Source organism: Gallus gallus, chromosome 2 (genome assembly GCF_016699485.2).
Source record: "Gallus gallus isolate bGalGal1 chromosome 2, bGalGal1.mat.broiler.GRCg7b, whole genome shotgun sequence".
In the NCBI taxonomy this organism is placed as follows: Eukaryota; Metazoa; Chordata; class Aves; order Galliformes; family Phasianidae; genus Gallus; species Gallus gallus.
In genome coordinates, this window is record NC_052533.1 from 14,343,292 (window position 1) to 14,366,997 (window position 23,706).

Sequence of the window (23,706 nt, forward strand, 5' to 3'; positions counted from 1 at the left end):
TTGACGGCAACTGAAAATTAATGAAGCAATATGAGAGAGAGGAAGAATTAGAAGTAAAAAGTAAAGAAATAGGTTCCATTTTACTGACACCCTGCAGGCTTGTTACAGGGATAGGGACCAGAGAGCACCTTCCCATTACAGTTTTTGCTTTTCTAATTTGATACCCACTTTTGTAGAAAGACAGTTTTTCAAAGTCGCTAAGCAAAGTCCTACTTCTGCACAAACTCATCACTCCTCAGCGCTCTACTATGGGCAGTTCACTTTGGAACATGTGTTCCCTTGATGGGCAAGGAGAACCCTTGATTCTTCGTGGCCTTGATTCTTAAAAAACTAGTATTTCACATGAGAGGCAGTGCTCCCACATCTTCCTGTCCAGGAAGAGTTCTCAGTACTTGATGTGACTGTGTCATGTTGAAGTCTGTATGTAGTAGGGCGGAGGAGGGCAGATCTGAGCTGGGCCTTCTTGCCTTTTTGTGTTCTCACTATGGAACCAAGAGACCTCCCAGATAAAGGCCATTCAGACCAGTTAAGAACTACATAGCTATCAAAGCATTTACCAACATCCCAAAACGCCCTAAAAATCAGCATAGAGGATCCACTGATACACGTCTTCAGTTATTCCCACAATAAGACAGTATCCCTAAAAATACTGCAAGTTGGTGCCCTAATTATTTTTCTAATAGAACAATACTTGTGATACTTTTAAGCTTCATTAATGGATTTTTTTTAACCTGTATCAGGAAAACTGATGACTGTCTGAAACTTTTTCTCTCCAAAAAAACTGCGCTATACTTCATGCACTGAGAATATCGTCTTCTGTTGGCCTCCTTCCATGATTCTCCATTTGTTTTGTAGAAGAGATCCTTCGTGCTGCCATCCCAAAAGCTTTTCACAATCACAAAGCCTCTCACGTGCTGCTTACAAGATGTTTCTGGAAGAAGCACAGAGCCTATACAGCATTTCTTACCTGTAGGAGCATTTTGGGAGGAGGGGTTCAGACACTTCGTAATACTGAGAATGCATCTTCTTTGAACTATGTGCAATGAAACAGAAATCTTCCTTCTCGTTGAACACAGAACTAGATTTGTAGCCTGGCAATTGAGAGAAGTCTGGCACACGGTGGTTTCAGTGGTTACTGTGAGTCTCACAGTAGTCTGCTTTCAGAACCTTGGAGAAGCCATGGAGGAACAGTAAGTTCCAATAGATAAAAGAAAAAACTGTGACACTTTTCCTGACACTGTGATAAGAATACAGTTGAGATCCACAAAGCTCAGTGAGCTGGAGAGCTGACAGGTTTGAACTGAAGATCTTTGAGCACACAGCTACTGAGCACTGCCACCAGAGACCAAGGAAGCTGCAGCCCTGCATGGGACTCCACCAGAGAGGGTGAAAGGATCATGCAAAGAAAATGGACCAAACCACATGACCTCCAGGTACCAAGAGTGATGCTCCATGTTCCCAACAGTTCCCAAAGTGAGCGCACCCAAAACTACAAAGAGGCCTAGAGCAGAATGAGCCCCCAAACCAATGAAACAAGTAAAAGGTAAGACATAAAACACAATAAAACTATACCTGTTGTTTGTATTCGTTAGTATCAGAGATGACCTCTACAAAAAATAAAAAAGAAATATATAGTTTGAGTTTTAAAAGCTATGTATAAAGAACAGACATACACGTATGTACGTATAAATTGTTTGCAAAATTCAACAACCTTGAAAACTGCTACAACCCATCTGACATTCAGGTAACCACCAGAGGACAACTTACAGTACATCCTGCAAGGAAGAGCACCCCTCCTTGTGATGGTTCTATTCCAACTATCTGAGCAGAGGGCAGGAGCGGAAGAAGGAACAACGTAACAAAAAGGGTTCAGCTCAGCAAAGAAGCAAGACTTAAAATAAACTGACCCTGCTAAAACACAGCCCTCATATGACAGAGTATAACTCAGTAGGTTGGGAACACGACACAAAGCGTGGCAAAGAAGGCAGTGCACGTGCACAGATAAAAGCAGCTCACCAGCTATGAATATGTGAATGGCAATTGAGAATGAAAGACCAGTGGAGAGACACCCAATGAAGAGTACACCCAGGACAGGATACCTGGGCATGACTTGAAGGGAAATGGACACTTTAAGAGTTAAGGTTTACTTGAGCCTCTGCCCAGACACTCACAGGTAAATGTGTATTAGCAAAGGGTGGTAACTTGTCTTGCAGAAAATCCATATGGTTCTCAGCTTTTTGCCTTTCTGACTTGCTGGCAGTTACCACAATTATGGCACTTCCACTGGGTACATACTAAACACAGACACCTACCTTGCTAAAAGGCACTTCTACACGTATGTAATTTCCAGGCGAATCCCAACATTTTACTTTAAATAGATTTGGGAAGAGATGCCTGAGCTCCCCTATTTCTGCAGAGAACGAGTCATGTCTGCATAGAGTACAAAGGAGGACAACATCGCTGGCATGCAATGCTGGCCTCACCTAAGTTTTCAAGCTAGGCACACTGCAGAGAAAGGCCTGCATTAGTGCACAAACCACTCTGCAAGCAGATGCAAGCTCCACCTGCCTGCATCCCAGCTGATGGCAAGCCATAAGCTTTACTAGTGATGCAGCCTTGTGCCCAACGTGAACAAACCTAACCCTGCTGGTTAACCTGCTTATTGGGTCAGGTGTGCCGCCACGAAGACAGGTAGGTACAAGGGATGCTTTATCAAATCCCTGGAGAAACAGATCAGGATAATGATAATTTCAAGGCTTATTCTTATTTTATGAGAAGTTACCACTAGATAAAACAAACAAACAGGTGGCATCTACTGTTTGGTTTGGAGCTTTGCTCTTACACAGGACAGACAGGCTGATGGGGAGATTGGAATCCATCCCATAAATCAGGCTGTGCTGTGCACATGAGCCTGTGCTCAGCAACCCAGGAGAGCTCGCTCAGCTTACCAGCAGGGTATTTCCAGGAGGTTTTGGAGGTTTTTTTGGAGGTTTTCCTGCTGAGCAAAGGAATTAGGCCGATGAAGAAAGGATCAGTGACAGCATGGCTTAATGTGGTTCTTGCCAATAATCTGACAAGATGAGCCACTTGTCAGAAAGTATTCATGGAAAGGTCCATTTTGCTTCCTGAAGTCGTTCTGAATTAGCCACACGCTGGTGCAGCTGGTATGTCTGCAGAAAAGGAATATGACAAGACAATTTTTTCCTACTCTCTGTCTTAGAATTTATGTATGCCCAGATCCATATTTCAATCATCCTCCATTCACAAGACGAAAATACATCAAAGGGTGATTCCTGTACTCATCTTACTGATTAGCTCAAACTCTGAAGACAGACTACGAAAAGCTTACTATTTGCAGAAAATGTTAGCGAAGTAATGCAATACTCAAATTTAGCATAAAGCCTCCTGGAGAAAAAGTGAACAGTGTCAGCAAATGTTTTAGGATACATACAGTGTGATTACGTGAGCAGTAAAAAACATTCTACTGTTAAAAATACGAAAACACTTTATTGTATACTAAATATTGGAGGTAGTTCCTGTAGTTAATGGATCGCTTTTATACCTGTGCAAGAGCTTCAACTCTCTGAATGTGTGCTTATATTTACTCTATAATTATCAGCTCAGAGTTTGTTCTGTATGCATTTGGTAGCCTTCCGTATTTGAGACTAAAAATTGCTCTCAAGACTTCTACTTCCTCTGGAGGAATTTTTTCAGGAAGTTGCACGGCAGCTCCTCCTCCCCCTGACTCAGTTAATTCGAATCCACACAGAGAAAAATCTCCTTCAAAATGTTCTGTGAAAGCACCTCTGGAACAGTGCCACTAAAACAAATGACAACTATGTGTGAAGGTGAGAAAAAATCCTCATAATACAAAGTCAACTTTAAACTTAGAACTAAAAAGTGATCTTAGAGATTAGCAAAGAAGAAGTGAAAAGGGAAAGTTGTTTTTGCATTGCACGATGTGAAATTAAAGGTTTAAGAAATGCTTACAAATTAACTTTAGCTCTTAACAAGTATTTGCTAACTACAGAAAATCTCTAAAGACAGATTAACGGAAGCAAATGCCAACAAATGAACTCCTCCTCTAGAATCAAGTAACGAGCAGCTAACAGATCAGCAGCCAGACATGTGCCATCTGTGAGCTGTGCTAATTAGATTATTTCCAGGGAAGTAATAGCCTCTACACCCCAATCACTTGATCTTTCTAATTTCATCTAACTTTGAACAGTAGCTCAGTAGGTAGCAACTTGGTAACGCATTGCAGTCACAAATCAGCATTAATGCCACCATTGGGAGCATCCCTGCTCACCACTTTAAGTTGTGTTGGATAACAAATTCCTGGGCTTGAAAGAAATTAACATTACAGAAATCTTACACTTTTTGTCATAATGTTAAATTGTGAGAGACATTTTGTTAATGTATACACTAACCTCAGTGGTCCAATATGTTTCAATGCAATACCCTCGAGACAACTGCGTAACATCGTCTGACACTGCGGTGGAGGGAGATTAGGTTACCACAGGTGCCCTTACACAACAGGGAGGAGGCTTTGGAATTGGAAGAACATGATAAGGCAGAAGACAATCTATCTATTCTAGAGCAGTCGGGTCAGACTTTACCCTGCATGATGATCACTTCCACAAAACAAAAATGGTGTGTTGCTTACAGTCTGAGGTGATTCCCTTCTGAGGGGAACAGAGGGCCAGACCTGATGACCAGGCCCACGAGGTTGGTGCATCCTTAAGGCACAGATTGAAAATATTACCAGGAAATGTCCTAGGCTGGTACAGCCCTCAGGTTATTATCGGCTCTTGATTTTTTCTTGATTTTGGGTAGTGACAAAGCCCAGGAGTAACCAAGAGATTTCAGGGCCTTGGATAGATCGGTAAAGAGATGAGGAGCCCTATTCTATCTCTCCATTTGTAAGAAGTGACATTGAAAGAAACAGATGGACCCAGCTGACTGATACCTGGCTCTGAGGCTGGTGGCACCGGCAGAATTTGGGATTTTTTTTGATCATGGGGTTACCTGTGTGATGCCAGGCCCACACGACCTAGCTGGATTTGCCCTTTTCAAAGGAGGAAAAGTGATTTCACTCGTGCATTAGTGGGGCTGTCTGCACGAGCTTAAAGTTAGGTTTGAAAGGGAAAAGGGATAAGATCAGGCTTAACGATCAGGTTTATTAGTGATAAGCTATAGGATGGCATAGCAATGTCTGAGAGACAGCGCTTTTTTTTGTGAGGGCTTTCTATTCGCTCCACCACAGTGTGAGTACAATGAAACGCACTTGAAATGTCATAGCTCCCTTCTGTCTCAGGCTATTCTACTCCTATGATTCTACTCTGTGATCCTATGAGATAGCCTGTTGGCTGTCCTCCACTGAAAAGTTTGGTACAAGCATACTGAAATACTGTGTGGCTTTTTGTGTGACACTACAGCCTCACTATTAGCAGATTAGGGAAAGATTAAGGTTTAAATGGCAGATCCAAGTGACAGATACAAAAGCTAGAAGATTCTAATTATCACCAGTTAAGGATTTCAACTGCTAAGAGAAGTAAATTAGTTCTAATGAAGTTAAATATAAATAGTAAAAAAAAAGTTGGATAATTCTGCATCCTACCACTCTATACGCACACTGTCATTACGACAGCAAACCATAACACACTTGAGAAATCTTCTTTAAGCAATAGCTTCTCCTACTGTTTGCTTACTATCTTAGAGTCAAATTATTAAGCATCGCAAACATAATCTGAAAATAATGTTGCATTAGATACTTGAATAAGAAACTGTTTGATCACCCAAGTACCAAATGCCGAAGTTCAGAGAAGTGACAGTACTGAATTGATGACAAGGCCGAGGGATTTCTTGTAGCACAGCTTCCACCGACGTGTCAGCTTCCCATTGCCAACAGCAGAGGACTTTCCTCCTCTCAATGCCACCAGCCAATCTCATATTCCTCTCTTGAAAAACAGTAATGGTGTCTACACACCTCCTCCACTTTCAACCCTTTTCCTCCATGACTGCGTTTTGTCTCCAACTTCTTTCTATGATCATTAGAGGCTTGTTCTAAGATCTTGTTAGTTCTTAGATTTTACTATTAGAAGGGGAATTTGTTGCCCCTTGAATGAATTATCCTCCTTCAAAGCAGAAGGAAACAGAAATTGTGGGTGAAGACGTGGACAAATTAACAACTACAAAGCAGGCACTATGAAAGGATGAAGAAAGTACAACACTCTTTACCTTGGCTTTCTTCAGCTTCTGGACCTCTGGCTGAATGTCTTCTCCAAGACATTAAACTGCACTTAACTTGGATAACAACTTCAAATGCAAACAGCTTCTCTAGTGTTTTTGTATTAATTCAATGAAGTTTATGTTGTCCTGTCCATTAATATTCTGGATATTTTCTGTTTTTTTTCCCCCTTATTAAAGACTATTTTCAGAATTTATTACATCCAAAAAAATAAACAAACAAAAAAATAAAAAGAAATGTGTATAACAGCCTTTGCTTTGCGCAGCCAACAACATTTCTATAAATACCACTCTTCATCTTTGGAATAAATCTATGTCAGAACAAAGAGAAAACACAGCTCTGCTCCAAAGAGTACTTGACAAAAATGTTCCTGGAGTTTTAAACATTATTATTTCAAAACAGCGATACATAATTCTTATTTTGTTCCTTTTCACATACAAGGCTATTTTAATACTTCCTACGCAACGCACTGAAGTTCTAGATGTGAAAGCAAAATCACGAAACCACTGTGCTGTCCAGTAGCTGTTAGGTGAGCAAGCTGTACTTCAGAATCACATGAAGGGATGTGAGATTTCAGGAACTAAAAACATGTGGCAGCTTACAACAAAACCTGAATATTAATAAACAATGTTAAGTGTGCAAAAAAAAGTGTCATATCTGGAAACACTTCATTTTAATACTGATACTGCACTACATTCCAAAGTTTCCGCGGCTTGATGTAACTGCTAATTATGGAGATGAAAATCAGAAAATCGTGCATGTGAACAGAAAGTTAAAGTAGGCCTCAGGTTGTGCTTTTAAATAAAAAAGACTTAAAATCATTTTTCTTGAGGTCAGTGCATCATTTGTTTGCTTTAATTAAGATCTTTCTAGATGTTGATTTTCTGAGGTTTCTTGCAGAACAGATTAGACTGGAATTTTCAGTGAAAGAAAACTGTTGCTAAGAGTTCAGAATTTCCTGACTGTGTGGGATGGAAACAACCACAAGGAGCAAAAATCATCAGTTTTTGTTTAGGATCAGTAGCATCTTTAATTCTGCTACCAGTATCTAAGAAAATATATTAATGAACTTGAATTGATAATACTGCCATCTGCATCATCCCCAGGAAAGTTTTACGGTCTATGAAATGAACACTGAAAGGCACCAACAGCTGCATGCTGAACGGCATAGGGAATGTTAACATCCTGACTGAAACACAATTGTACACAGTGATACCAAAAGCACTGAGACTTGTGGAAGAGAGAAGAGTGGACTCAGTGAATGACGATAACTTAGCATAGATTATATACAAAAACATAATTGGAAGTTATATAAAGATGACTGCACAAGTGCGTTAGCCAATGAGAAAATCACAGCTGCTTCTGCGGCGCCAGCTGGAGTCGCCAGTGGGCATCACTACAGAGGTTTCCCTTCCACGACCACCTGCCCATACTGTACAACCCCAGTCTCACGCAGAGCACAGGCCGGGCCGTGCTCTCATTAGGCAGTTGGTCACTTTTCATTTTCACAGGTATCACTGAGGGATCAATCATCCACTTCAGCTACTACAGGACCTCCTGTATTCCCTCTTTGCATCCACGTACTCATGCAATATTCTTCACATCTCCCTGGTAGTAGGAAGAACTCACTCCGTATTTCAGAGAAATGAAGACTAAATTTAAAAAACAAACCAAACCAAGAGCTCACTAATTGAAAAGTTACATTTCAAGTGCTTAGGTCAAAGTTTTTAAAACTATCTGTCATTCTGACAGCCATGTAAATGTTCAGAATTTCAATAGAGGACAGTTACTTCTCTGAACAGTGCTCCTACTCAGTGACCTACAGCTACATGGCCAGAGCAACCCCTGTGTGCTGACCACCGAATGGGGAACAGATGTGATGGAAAGTACACAGCAGTAATTAAAGACCACCACAACCACCATCGTCCCAAGTATGGAGAGGCCACACCTCATGTTTTATGCGTGTTCTTCTTCAGCTGTGACCACATGGGTTCACTGGATCTCATCTGCTCTGAGGAATGAGTGGAGTAATGCGGCTCTCCTTTCCTCTCAACACTGCTGGTAGTGTCAGCAATCTTATTTTGGCTCTCAACCATTTCCAGTCAGACACCTCAAATAATTTTGTGCTGACGTTTTCAAAAGACACTACTAACTATAAACTTCAAGAGATATGTGAACAAAGACAAAGCTTTACCTGCACTGGATTTTCTGGCACCTCAGAAACACTTTACAAACATTTATGCTCTTCCTGCCCACCCCAGCTGGCACAGCAGCAGCATCCCACTCCTTGATTGCTTCTTTAGAGCCTGCGCTTTGCCAGCCATTGGTCTGCAGGTTTCCCCTTCACAACTGCTTTTCAGTTAAACCATGGAATTCACACAAGTTAATGTAATACCAACATTACAGAAGTAACATGAGTGGCATACAGAACGTAGTATTAAAGAATATTTTGCAAAGCCTTTTCTCAAGTACTTGCTAGGGAAATCATGTTCAGTGGAACCACACCCATCTCTAAGGGTCATCAGCAAGATCTTGCTGAGTGGACTGTTTTGTCAGCTGTTGATGGGACTTGAGAGATACGAAGGCCACCTAAACAGGATCTTTTTAGGGGAACTCATAACTACGAGAACTAGTCTGAACAGAGCAAAACTTTCTATCATTTAACTATTTAATGTGAACCATACTGCAGTTAACAGCTCTCTGATGGTAACTGAATCTTAACAGGATGTATATTTAAATTGCAGTTGAGAACACTGAGTTTCAAAGACCAATGCATTAAAGGTACATCTTCCCTATCATATTAGTACCATATTTCCTGATCTTGCATCTGCCCTCTTTTAAGAATGTATTTACACCTTTTTTTAGTTAAAAGCAAATGAATATTCTTAATCAAATGGCACAGAACATTGTGTTCACAGCTTAAGGAAAAAGATTTGCTCAAATTTCACTTCAACGAACTTTGCAAAGCTGTTCTGCAGGAAGGAGGAGCTTTTAATACCGAGACATTCACACCGGGGTGGAAAATGGGCACAAACCCCTGTCAGAATAGAGAACTTTTTGCAAAAAAGTAATAAGCAACCAAAAAAGAAAGAAATATATATATTGCTTTCACAAGGTCAAGTGTTACCCAGGTGCTGCATCTATTTAGCACGTATTTTAAACTATTACCCAGGTGTTGGTTCCAGGGTTAGAGTGTGGCTCAAAATGTGGCAGCCAGAACCACGCTGTTAGGAAGAAAAGCCAGTAAAGCAGACATTTAAGAATTGAAAGGAAAGAACAGATGAGGGCAGTATAGATTTTTGTCAATTAATGCATGAGAAGATAAGGAAACATTTACAGCTATTTTTAGCTGCTGCTTCCTGCTGTTTTCCAGACTTACAGTGTTTAAATCCAAGTGCCACTTGCAGGGTGACGCTGCAGCTACAACAACTTTCCCAAGCTGAAGTTTTTCCAAGAAAAAGAAACACAAACAAAACCAAACCAAACCAAATCACACAGATAGGATCCTTCTGGCTCCTTTTGCCTAAGTGACCTATGTCATGTCGGTAATGTGTTAGTCAGGAAGGATCTCAAAGGGTCGTTAAAAGGTCATGGGTGCTGTATCATAAAACCAAAACCAGGGGAAGGGAATATCACTTCGTGCAGATAAATGAGGAGCAGTCAAAAAGGAATAAACAAGCAGAGTTAAGGAAAATATAACCTGACAAAAATTCCACGTAGAGCAGATGAAGCTGACTAGTCACCAGCTAGAAGTGAGCTGAAGTGCAGGTGTACAGGTGTAGTTAATTTAAAGCAGCATGAAACTAATAAATAGGCAAATTCAAACAGTCAATTTCATCAAGGCTGTTTGTTACACCGATTGTCGTTTCCAATTACAGCTGGTGTGTCATGTTAGGAAATCCTAAATTACTACCATCAAGGCAAATCTAATTGTTCTCCAGACTTGCTGAAATCATAGAGCTAATAGTTACGTTTTTCATCATAGAGTTCTAAGGAGGAGGCAGAGAACAAACTATTTTTATGTACCAAAGGCAGAAGATATAAAGTCTTCCTAAAGTATTTTCTAGGTTATGGTATGATTTACCTCTCTGCCACAAGGTAATTGTTTTACTTGTTGAAATTAGATATTTAAAGGGCCATAATTACAAAATATATGTATACACACAAATGCAAACATGCATGCATTTGTGCATTTCAGAGGATAAAATTAAAACTCCGCACACTGAAATGCTAAATTAGTTTTACACATAGTGAAACTGGGGTAAAAGCAACTGCAATTCCAGTAAAGGCACATCACAGAAACAACCACATCAAATGCCTTTTCAGTATTGATTTACTCTGTTGGTAAAAAGCAAAACTGTGTTAACCAAGTTTCTAAAACAAAAGGTTAGATGTGGAAATCGACTTTCATACGCTCACATTAATTCAGAGAATGAAAATCTTTCCAAGCATCCACACATTCAATGCTTTGAGATTTTTTAAAGTTGATTTCATAATAGCTGTTACACGTTACAGAGCTGTAAGTGAAAACAGATGGGAAAATCACTGCTTATTTTTACACACTAAAAACAATTTGTTTTGTGTGTGACGGTTCAGGTAGAAATAACTGCTGGTATCCATTAAAAACAAAGTAAGTGGCATTTCAGTTAATTTACTACTATACAAAATAGCTGTTATTACTGTCGTTTTGCCACTACAAAGTCTCTCTCTACAAGCAAAACCCCAACACTTTAGAAAAAGCAGAGTAAAATGTAGAGAGAAAATCAGAACACCAAAATAAAAAGCCAACAATTTTATACAGGGGCGGTGAGAGAGCTTGGTGGAGTGACACAGCACAGCATGCTAGATCACACAGAAGGCATTTCATGGGGCAGACATATATAAATCTTTCTGTTCTGACTTGTAATGAACATAGACATTTTAACTCAGGAAGTTAGTGGAGCCACACAGCTGAATTTGGTCAGTTTGCTGTTTTCCTTTTAAATGCTGTTCCCTTAGCACTTGTACTAGTATCAAGCTTTCACGTTCTTCTCTACTTGCAGAGGGGCATTAGTCCAACCCTAGCAAAATCCAACAGCCCAAATAACGCAGAGGAACAGTGACTGAAACAGTCAACAGGGGTCTGCACGCTGGAAGATGAACTGGAAGGGAACTGGATGGAGACATCAGCAGAGCAGCCCTGAGAATACCCACTGGTCCTTAAAGACGTCCAGGGCAATGGCGGATGATGCCCAGTGGCGACCTGCCCAGAAATGTGACAGAATGGCAAGAGGCCCAAATGTTGCCAAGATTCCCGTGTAAGGCTGCTTCTCCCAGAGGAAACGAGCGGCTGGCTTGGCCAGGGCCAGGAGGAGACCTTGTGAGCTTAAGAGACTTAAGGTGGAAAGAATATAAACAACAAGCTAAGTGGAAAAGTGCAGTTACAAGTCCAGTGAGAGACAACAGAAGAAGACAAACCACCACCTGATGCATGTGAAATACGCACATGCCTTTGGGTTTTCTCACCAGAAAGGGAACATAAGTCAGAGGACCCTAAGAGGTACACTGCGAGCACACTTTTATCCACTTGGCCTCAGAAACCATCTTGGAGAGTTTTCAGGTTCTGACTAGGTTTTGGTACAAGGCTGTCAGCTTAGAATGCTGTTGGAAAAGAACTTTTGATACAATGACATCTGGAGCTGTTGGTCACACTGGAGTCCCCAGAGATGACAGCCTAAAGTCGATGGTACAATGCTCCAGCAGAAAAGCATGTGCCATACAGGAATCCCTGGTGAGCCTGGAAGTAGAAGGAAAATGCAGGTGCAAATGCAGGTGCAGACCAGGCCCTGTTCCCACTTTCAGGAAGAGGCTCTAAAATCATGCAAAGAACCAGTGCAGGTTCCCATTAGACCCTCACTCTGACTCAGTACAGCCCTGACGAGAAGATTTGATGATTAAGTTGAATAAAAAGAGGGAATAACTTTGATGAATAATTTTAATTTAATTTTTATCTAAGGAGATACTAAAAATCTGAGTTCCAGAGCAGACTACTCTTTCAACTCAGGTTGAACTGCATGCACACCACTGAGAGTGCAAGAACAAAGGGACAGCTGAGGTCAAGAGGCAGAAGAGAGGATTCAATTATCCTGTCACCATAGTTGAAGGATATCTCCCTCTTCTAACTGACCAGTGTGGAACCAAGGCATTTGTTGACATTCCAAAAGAACTGTTTATAATTATGCAAGATAGAATGAAATTTAAGGATTGCTCAATACTCAGGTTGCTACTGAAATACTGTATTTTCAGTTGCTTATGACAGTAACATCAGTTAACTCTGTTTTGGTACGTAATCTGAGGGAAATGCTCAACAAGGAGGTTATCCATCATAAAAGGGCTCCAACCAGTTCAAGAATGTAGATGAAAAAAATTAAAACCTAAGCAGAACACATGCATAAACAGCCCTCAGCCAAGGGCTGCTCTGAAAGTAACACTTCCTATTTCCTTATGTTGGCACATGACGTCATAAGTAGGCATTGGTGGTAAGGCAGTGGAGGCTGAAACTTCCCAGCCACATTCCATGTTGTTGCTGTGTGACAGATGGCAGCAGAGGGGCAGTCGGACAAAATAGCGTCTGACAGAGAAGCGTGTATGAAGCAAAGGTGTGTCACTGAATTCCTCCATGAGGAAAAAATGGCACCCACTGACATTCACTAACACTTACTGAACACTGATGGAGATCAACCAGTAGACGTGGGCACAGTGAGGCAGTGGGTGGTGCATTTCATCAGTGGTGACAGTGGGTCACCACTACTGGTGCAAATTTTGACAAGCACAGTGTGCAGGCTCTTGTTTATTGCTGGTGAAAATGCAGAGCTAATGGTGGTAACTATGTTGAAAAATAACATTTTGTAGCTGAGAATTTGCTCTATCAAGCAGAGTTACTGTGCTCAGTGCATCTCCTGTAGTTTCCAAGGAAATAAATAGGAGGCATTACTTTCAGAGCAATCTGTATTGGCGGCACTTCCACTTTCAGAGGGAACCTGATATGTTTAACAGTGTGCAAGTTATATGGTCAGAATTTGCCTTCACTTTCTTTGCCCCTCACAATTGACCTAAAATACATCTTCAGGGGAACGTGGGAATACAATATCCCACAGCAAGGCTCAGTGTTTTTTGGACCGAACAGCTAAGATTTCCAAAAACTGCAGATAGCCTCCACTCATGTTAGGGATTGCTCTGCTCCATTTTTTTTCCCAGAGTAGAAGTTCGTGAAGTTACAGCATCCAAATGGTTTCAGTATGGCATACAGGCACTGTCCCAGCAAACAAGTACCTTTTGTGCACTGGCATTATCTGGAAGAGCACTGCCATCGCGGCACTACAGAAAGATTTAAACTTCACTTGGAACAAGTTCTACAATCCTATGTTTAATAAAATTACTTCTAAGGGTAAAGTTGGCCTTTTTAAAAAATGAATTTCCCTCATGGTTTTAGCCAGCTGGTGAGGTAAGCACTGAAAATACAACCCAGAGGCCGGAAAGTTTCTTTTATGCTTTCAACTATTCTGTGCTGACACCTAGGCAACATAGAAAGGAAAATGTGACTGGAATGTAAAGGGCATAACTGAAACAAGGAAAACGAAAAAAAGTAGATTGTGTCAGATCTAGTGAGTGGGAAGCTACAGGAAGTTGGCAAGGGAGGAATTTGAGCCTACTTGGCAAGCAGAGTGGGAACTGGAGGGAAGGTCAGTGGAAAGCTGCATTATTTGGGCAAAGAGGGTGGAAGACAGAATTGACGAATGACTAAAAGTCAGTAAGAAAAGCAGCAGATAATAGACCGGCAAGCAGTTGGATGGAGAGTGAGAATAGGCACGGAGAAGGTGGGAAACTAGGGGCAGAAGGAAAGGCACAAAAAGGGACTACTGCCAGAGATGGGACACTCTGGGAACACAAGGAAGGAACAAGGAGGTTGTACCACTGGTGCTGGAAGACAGACTAACACAGCTCTTTTCCAGGAGCAAGAATCTGCGTGTGACACCAGAATCCCAGCATCTTTGGCTTGTTTGCTGCAGAAGTTGGAAGGTGAAGTTACGAATGACACAAAGTGCTGAAAGTCTCTCAGCCAATATAACCGTATGGCACAGAGTCTGATAATGCCAAGCTGGCCATTCAGACTGTGATTCTTGAACCATATTATTTATCCTTTTTCCATTTTTTAGATACCCATATTAATATACATATATATATTTTTAGAGTTTCTAAAGCAAACAGTGGCAGTCAGTGGGAGTTGGTCCTGGCATTACATACTGTTTCTGTGCTTAAGTCACAAGTTAAGCATCTAAGAATGTTAAAAGTCACCCAAAATTGATAGAAAAGCTTCCTTCTAAAATGCCATCTCAAAGAAACACTGAGATAAGAGACAAGAATTTTGACGTCCCATGAAAAACTACTTCAAAACAATTATTTTGGAATAGCACTGAGCTATATTATACTTTATGCATTACACTTGAAGACACAAGGCAACCCACTGAACAACACTGTGGAAAACAGTTATGACAAGCTTCCTATTAAACATACCACACATCTTGCACTGAGGCTGGAGCCCTATGGAAGAAGTGAACACGATCAGGAAATTAATCAGAATTATACATACGCATTTACAGAATGATATGAGCATCTGTGCATGGAGGGGAAAAGAATAGAGGCTAAAAGTGGTGAGATGCAACTGAAACGTGTAGCCTGCTGTTCAGAATGTCTGAATGCTCTCTCCATATCACCCAGAAAGCACACACAAAAGACAGGAGTTTAGAGAGGGCTTGTTTAAACTGTTCTTTTCTTTTTTTAATAGAGTATGCCTTTTAAGCCCTAGAATACAATCTCCAGGTATTCCATTTGCTGCAGTGTTTCTTTCAAAGGAAATTACATTTGACAAGATTTGGATATCAACAATTAATTAAATCAGAAGTGGCAAATTATGTTCACAGCCCACTTAAAACATTAAAAGCTTCTTCTACTGCTAAAGTTTAATAAGTAGATTTAACAGGAAAATGCCACAGATTTTGAGAGCAATCCTTTTCTCAGGTGCGAGCTGCCGTTCTTTGGTTAGGAAGTTACATAGATCTGCCAAAGACTGAGAACTAATGCTATGCAGGGAATAGGTCATCTGCTCTACCTCTCTGCTGTGAATAAATAACGGGCGGTAGTGACTCGCTTTATATGCATACTGAAGGCATGACCAAGGCTGCATCTCCCTGTAAAATACAGCAATCCTTTGTCCAAAATAAACTTCAATACCTGTCAATCACTCCTGGAGAATAAATCCAAATTGAGAGAATTGTTGACAAGTTCATGCATTCTTTTGAACGGTACTGGCAAACCTGATCTTAAAGGTTTGAACCAGCATAAAAAAGAAATCCAAAGGCAGATTGGAATCCAACTTCCAGCGTGCAGTTTCAGTGGGTGTGCTTCACTTCAAACAAGAATTTCCTTTCCCATTTGAAAGCCAAACAGAGAATATATTTAATAATAGTCATCTCATATAAAGTCATCAGAGAAGTGAACACTGAGGAAAAGTATGCCTCTTACCAGACTAGAAGAAAATAGACTTTATGGGAACTAGATGGACTCCCTGGAGTCCACAGTACTCTTTGGTTCATATGAAGAGTTGCTACAAACCCACTGTTCCCATTTCAGATGGTATGTGTAGTCTCAAGAGGAAAATTTGATTTGACAGTGAATTAATCTGTTCTTTTGGCTCTTCTTATAAGAGAAGTAACTCTGTGAAGCAGCAACTGTGTAATACACCTATACCCCAGGCTTGCTTTTTCTTAGATGGTCATTTTTTCCTTTTATTGCTCTTTCCCATTCTGCTTTTTTTCTTTTTCTTTTTAATATCACATTTTTTTCTAATATCATGCTCTTCTAAAAGTAGATTATGCTGAATACCAACTTAACAAGAAGTTGTTGGTATTTCCCCTTTATGTGACTTGGAAAATAACGATCATTCAATACATCATGAAGTACAAAAACCTTCTCCAGGTGCCCTTACTGCAAGTTTGGTTTACTCACACAACACATTACTGTATCCATGTTGTGGAGATGGAGACTAATCACAATCATTTGTCTAAATACATGCTAAAAACATAAATTAAGACTCTATAGGAAGCCAGAAGTTTTCCTAATAGAATTCCTACCACGTTTCACTCCAAGTCCCTTTTTTCTGCAGTTCTCACTTTCTGCACTCACGGAATGTTTCTTACTGCTGGCAGCAGTTACACAGTTCACATCAGCCAATTCCATACTCCAGAAAAATGCATTTTACATACCTGATCTCACATTCAACTGGTAGAAAGCACTTATATCTGGTTTCAAAAATTAAAGCAAGAGGAAAATTGCCGAGAGCACAATTTCCCTTGGGTTTAACTGCCCCTGCTCTTCATTCTGCCTTTCTGTATCTCTATTTGGCATTTTGACTTTTCAGATTCACACTCCACCTTTTTTAAACCACAGTTCTGCTTTTCCTGCACATCTTGCTTAAAACAGTACCGAACTTGTAAGAAGATAAAACCAGTTGCAACAGAGCAACTATATTTATTTTCATGATGTAGCTGCTAGAGCAGTTGCTTCTCTATTCCTTCATTTCTTAGCAGGGCCATAGAGAAGTGGGTTTTCTTCTTGCTAGATTTTAGTACCTGAAAGATGAGACAGGTACCTGGTCTTTCAATCCATGTATTAGGAACCATTGTATTGTTTGTTTCCATTTTTTACTTAATTTTCACATATCTTGCAAATTGTTCCCCAGTTTTATTTATTTATTTATTTATTGCTTCATCTCCTGAGCTTTTAAGGCATACTTGCCAGAAACCTAAGATACTTTCTACTCCCCACCCTGGGCACCATTTCAACTTTATCAAAGAAGGGGATGTTCCTGTTCCTGTACTTCCATTTATTGCACCATCTAATCACGTACACTTGTGTTTTAGTCTCTCACAGAAGTCAACCACTCGCAGGTCACACGAAGATTTTGAGGCTCAGAAAATGCACCCCACTTACTGCTCCTTTAATTCTGTATGGTACTTAAGGAATATCCTTATGGATTTCTCATTTGGGGGAGACTTTAACACAATAGAAAGGACTTGTTCTGTAGAAGTTCAGCACCTCTGCAGGACTGGAGCACAGTGTGTGGTCACTGTTGGAGAAGTTCTTCAATAGCGGCACTTAAAATACCAACTCCAGTTCAGCACACAGTTCAGACCAGCCTGTTCTCCCTGCAGCCTCCCCAGCAAACTGTCCTATGGTGCTTACTGCAGTCAAATGCTGAAAGTGTCAAACTGGGTACAGGGATATCGACAACATCTTGTACCAGCTTACCACTGCCTTCTCCAGAAAAAGGACTGGATGTCTGCAAGATCATTAGATTCCAGAAAGATTATAATGTAATTTAAGTAAGGCAGCCTCAGAACACTTAAATTCTACTATTTATGTATAATATGGATATAAAAACTCTATTGGCAGATGATTTCATTGTGACCTTGAAGGGTCACCAAAGTTGAAGTGGTGCCAATGATACTGTGCATACAGTTACAGTTTCATGTCAGAGCACGACAGCGGCCTGCACAGAAAGCTCCATCACCCCCTTCAGCAATCACTGCTTTACTTACACACTTCCACACCTTACGAGTATGCTTTCTCTGCTGCAAGTACCTAATTAAATAAGTAGTAATTCCCCCCACACTATGCTAGATTTAGACTGCTGAAAGATCTTCCTCTTTGAGATCACAATGACGTTTATAGCCAAATTAAACATTCCTTCTGAAAAGAGCTTTTAGTTATGTTTGGGCATTAGGAATTTACTCTCATTTAACAAAAGCACTGAAAATGTAAGAATGGAGCAGCTCCAGTATTTTGATAGAACTATTTGATTGCCTTTAAAATCATGTCTCCTACCAAGATAGGCAACTACGGGTAGCCTTCATGTCAGAAATTACACACATGAGCCTTCCATGGACACATAAAAAATACTCTTCAGGGACAGCTGACAGCTGTATTAAACAAAAAGTCTTGGTGACAGTCACAGTCAAACAACAAGAATTACTTGTAGGTGTCTCAACAGCACTCACAGAGATTAAAACTGAAGTAAGCCTGCCAATTTTTATTAAAGAAATTAATAACCATAATTTCCAAATAACTCTGTCTTCAGGTTTTGATACTCCAGCATTTATTTTCTTTGGTTTCTTCAAGCTCTGAGGTAAAATTTGAAGGGATTATTTACATTTTTTAAAAAATACCACAACAAGAAACAACTCACCCAAATCAAAGCAATTTTAAGTCAAATACATGCTAAAATTAAGGCTATTAACATTTAAATTTCAGAGGCTTATACGCTAAAGTAGTATAATAAAGTACTTTGTGCTCATTTTAAAAAGATATCATTAAATCAAGGAAACTCTGAATATCACCTTTTTAAGTATGTGATGCAGATCACAAAGGACTGAATACTATGCTGAACTCTGAAAGAGAAGTAATTTTCTACAGCCGTATAAACATATAAATAAGGAGGAAAATTTTGTATTCATTAACCTCCGCCTACCTCATCAGAACCAGCAGTGCTCAGCAGTCCCATATTAGGAGCCGGAAATGTTTATCATACCAAAAACAGTAATACAATTTCCAAGTGAAGAAAATTATTTTCTTCATTATCTAGTGAAAAGGTTAGCAGGACATTATTAGATTAGATCTTTCAAGTGGCCTTAATTCTGCCAAATCACACTACTTCCCTCCTCCCCCCCTTCTCTGAAGTGTGTGTTTTCAATTAGGGCATCTCTAAATTTCATACTGGTTAAAAGAAGACTCCTGTAGACTTGCAGCTAAGTTATTTAATAAGGAAGCCGGCCGTGCTTGATGATAAACACTGGTAACTACATCAGCTTTAGCAGAAATTACGGATGCTCTGCAGCCCCAGAAATCAGAGCGCAGCTTTAGAGAGGATAAGAAGTGTTCTGAGGCTGCCTGAAGTTTATCAAGTTTGTTTTAAGCGTACAATTGCTTTTGAAGGATCTGGCAACCAATGCCTTTTTCTCTTCATACCTATATAAAGAGTTATTTCTTTCTGCTTATTTATTTTCTTCTTCATTTTACAGGTAGACTCATCTTCATCCAAGTTTACAGTGCGGTCTTCAAACACAACATCCAAAAATTCACCAACTACGGATGCGGTAAATCTTTCTTAAACATAAATTTGTTATCTATTCTTCCTCCACATGTACATTAGATTTTCATTTACTAACCATATAATTGCATTGTCATATCAGAACATGCTTGCAATATATGCCCCAACTTTACAATAGGTTTACTTCTATAGTACATCTTGATACCTCTTTATGTCCATAAATAGGTACTATCCAGTAATACTTCACTCGCTGCCATGAACACCCAGATCCTTCGCCAACAGTTTCCCAAATGATTTGATTCCTATCTAAATACATAGAAGTCATCACTACACCATAGCAGTGCAAAGTTACTTTTCACCTTTAATCTGAAAGCACCTTTAATCTGAAAGCAAGAAGGAAATGATAACACTGCGGTTAAAATGGAAGTTGATAGTTCTCAGGATTTGTTTTGGGTGAATTTGAAGGAAGAGGAGGAAAACAAGAAAGAATGATTGTATAGATTCTGTTTAGTGGGGCTATTCCTTTCAGCTTGCACAGAAGGAACAAGAAGATCTTTTGCTAGAATTTTAAGTAGTAACTGGACTGTTTATTAATTTTTCTTATTAAGGTTTAAAAAATAAGTTAATAATAGAAAACTATTTTGCACTCAGACATTTGGAACAGCTTTAGAAAGGGCACAGAAGGAAGAGAAAGGATAGGAAAAGTAAGTAATGCATTAAGAAGAAATGCATTTGGCTAAGAGGACTAAAAAACATTTATGTGCTACAGCGATATCTGCACCTTCACAAATGCATAATGGGATTTTCAGGGGGCCAGCATTCTTTACCTACAACGTCTGGAATGCTCCTTTTTCTGTTTGACCTTTCTAATTTTCTTTGAACTGCCTTATTGAAGTTCCTGCAGTTTCTGCAGAAGTGTGCATGGAGGAAGGATGTAGGTCACTGAAACAGACTGGAGCGTAACACACACTCAAATATGTTACTTGTCTTTAATAATAAAGATGTAGGACAACACCTAATTAGAATAAAATCTACTCTAACTCCACATAGGTATGTGACTATTAAAAGCTGAGTACAATGTACACACGATATTTTTTCCTCCTACAATAATTCTATGTTTGGTGTCTATGACACATAGCAAGCATTAATCCATAGGAAAAAGAGAATATGCAACGTATTTTAAAGCCAACTGTGTCTACAGGGTCTTAGGTGCAGAACCCCCAACTGCAATCTTTGTAAGTTTTATAGAATTTCAAAGAAAGTGTAGAGACATCACCTGTGACACGTGTCACACTGCACTTACTGCTTGTGACAGTGGAAGCCTTAACTGTCACTCTGTAAGGTGTTGGGCAATGGCCTCAAGAGCCTTGCTCCCAAAGCTGCATTATACAAACAATAGCACATGTGTTCCCAAGAAGCTGACAGACTTAGAAGGTTTTTTTTTTGTTTTGTTTTGTTTTTTTAGTATTCAAATTATACATAGGTTGCTCCAAAAATAATGCTTCTTATTTATTTGCATGGAAACTACAGCAGATACAAAGAGCACAATTACACTATTTAATAGAGCAAATTCTCAGTTACAAAACATTAGTTTTCAACAGTCACCACCATGAACTATGCAATTCCACCAGCAATGAACAAGAGTCTACACGCCATGCTTGTCAAAACCTGCACCAGCAGGAGTGACCCACTGTCACCACAGCTGAAATGCAGCACCCACTGCCTCACTGTGCCCACCCCCACTGCTTGGTCTCCATCCATTTTTTTCACGTAGAGGAATTCAATGACATATCTTTGCTTCATACACACTTTCATATCAGATGCCACACTGTCAGATCGCTGTGTGGTAGATGGCACCAGAGGGGGAACAAAACGTAATGGAATGTTGCTGGGAAGGTTCCACCTCTACTGTCATACCACCAACATCTGCCTCTGATACCATGCACCAACATAAGGAAATAGGAGGCGTTACTTTCAGAGAAGCAAGCATCAAAAAGAGTTCACTCAACATGCAGTGAGATGGACCAACAGCAGAAGGACAGAAGTCGCAGAGTGGCATTCACAGAAAGCACCTCTAGGACAGATACAAGCACGTACAGTGGCAAAGCTTGCATAGGCTGAGGAAATACTTGCATATGTATTTCCATACAATCCCATAAGTAGGTCAAGACAAAACAGCTCCGTACAGTTACTCTTGGAAACAGCTTGGAACTTCCTAAAAAAGATTTTTTTCTTCATTTTAAAGTACATTAGAACAATAAACACAACTTGTGCTAAACCAAAGTAGAATAAAATCTGAACACATGCCAGACTGCGTTTAGGGTAATAACGTCCAGGCAAACTGTTGGCTAACAACAAACCCAAGTCCTTCCTCTGTGTGTAAGTGGGATGGTAACAGTGCCACAGCCCTGACCCTGCCCATGGAGGTACGCTCTCTCCCTGTGGCCCACACTCATCTCCACAATCAATCGTTGGCAGAGGTAAGACCATAGAGTTTAAAGGTTAAAAAACTGTTTACAGAAATCCCCACTACCTAAGAGCTGATGTGGGAGATACTTTGGTTTTAATCTTTAGCATGCCTACAATAGCTCACAAAGGATGAGTATAAAACTCTTTCAAATGCATTGCCAAGTTCTCCCTATAGCTACGAAATGGCTTTGAACTTGGCAAGTACAAGAAAGTACATATCAACATATTCAAGAAGATGTATAAAAAAAATCTACCACAGAGAAGTTTGCACATCTTGAAAAGCAGTATATTTAGAAAAGTCTTCAAAACTGTATTCTGAAGGAGCAGAAAATAAGTAGGAGTTTGCTGTCGGGACAGCCTGAGCATTTCACAGTAATTTAATGTGGCCCAGTTCTTTGCTGTATGGGACTTCCACACCTCCTGCTGGGATACCTGAAAACACACCCAAAGAGTCAGCCGTGATTCAGCAGGGGAAGTCCCTGCGACACTTCTGCAGCTGAAGCTCCCATCCATGCAGACATGGCTCTGCCCAGGTGCCCTTATGTCACACCTGCATCAGACAAGAGGGTCTGATCAGCAGGAGGGAGAACATCTTCCCTTCTAATGGAACAAGCAAAGAAGCAGCGTCATGCTTCAGCTGTTCTTACACTGCAAGCATCACTGCCTACTATCTTATCCCAGTTTCAATTCTTCTTCCCAACCCTGTGTTAGGTATTACTGCCTCCATCAAGTTTGCTGCCATTAATTCACACTTGTAAGAAAATGCATTATGAAGCTGTAAATATTTATCCGGAGATTAAAGTAGAAATGAGGGTAGCACAACTTGGAACACAAAGATGCTCATTACAAAGTGAAAGGACTAGTAAAGCACCACACCACCTTTTAAATGACACCCCACAATGTTACTCCTTCACATAAGCCTATCCCTCGATAATTTTCCTATTGCAAAAAGAACAGAGAACACTGAGCATTGCTTTCTCTACGCAATGCCAGAAGAAACTCCGTGTGGAATATGTATATGCAGAAGCGCTTCAAGTAAGAACTACAAATCCATGCAGTGTCTCTCTCAGAACAAGCAGCAAACCATGGGTCTGCTATCTCCCAGCACACCCTGCCAGAACCCTGCTGCCAGCCCTGCTCCCCGCAGGCAGCCGATGGCAGCAGCACTTCCCATAGCGTGACTCCGCCTGTACCTGCTCACCCAGCACAGCTGGAAGCCTCCTGGCATGTTTCTTCCTGAAAGAACAGGTGAGATTCTATTGATTTATGATGCTTAAGTCTAGACAGTTGTAAGAGTATTAACGCTGAGGCTAAACATGGCCCGACTGATAATTTTGGCACTGTTAGCAGACTTCTCAGTCTAAAGCCGTTCTCAGTTCAAAATACCAAAAACACCGCTGAGCATAAAGATTCAAGACCTGCACTTTGTTGCTTTTAGCTCCCACTTCTGAAGGAGTCCTGGTGTACTCTGGTTCTCAGAGCACAGAGCTACCAACAGCTGCAGGAAGGCCTGCAAGCAGTGCAACGTGTTTTCAACTCGTGCCAATGAGATGCACACAGACCTGGGGCTGGGAAGCTGTGCACTGAAAGGCCCCCAGGGTACACACAAACCTCATTCACAGGGACCTCATCCACAAAGAGAGGGCAGAAAGCAACTGCTTTGCTGCTCATTTTTGGACAGCTGTGTTATGAAATAATTTTCAGGGAAAACAGATATTCCCTTATGAAATATCACAGATGAAGTGAACAAATGGAAGAAACAAGAAAAATGACACTGGCAGTTTGTAGTAGAAAGCCCTTCACTGTCTGACAGGTTTAAGGCCTCTCAGAAGCCAATCCAGGA

General features: G+C 40.4%; 1 protein-coding gene and 1 long non-coding RNA gene across 7 annotated transcripts in view; both read right to left on the reverse strand.

Moving 5' to 3' along the window:
- The window catches only part of ZEB1 (zinc finger E-box binding homeobox 1), a 105,993-nt gene that overhangs the window by 37,560 nt on the left and 44,727 nt on the right, over window positions 1-23,706 (reverse strand). The gene's annotated exons all lie outside the window — the stretch shown is intronic.
- On the reverse strand, window positions 1,026-23,006 carry LOC124418221. Its single transcript, XR_006936976.1, has 3 exons — window positions 1,712-23,006; window positions 1,573-1,607; window positions 1,026-1,167 (listed from the first exon to the last, which is right to left on the reverse strand). It is a non-coding gene; the product is annotated as an uncharacterized LOC124418221 (long non-coding RNA).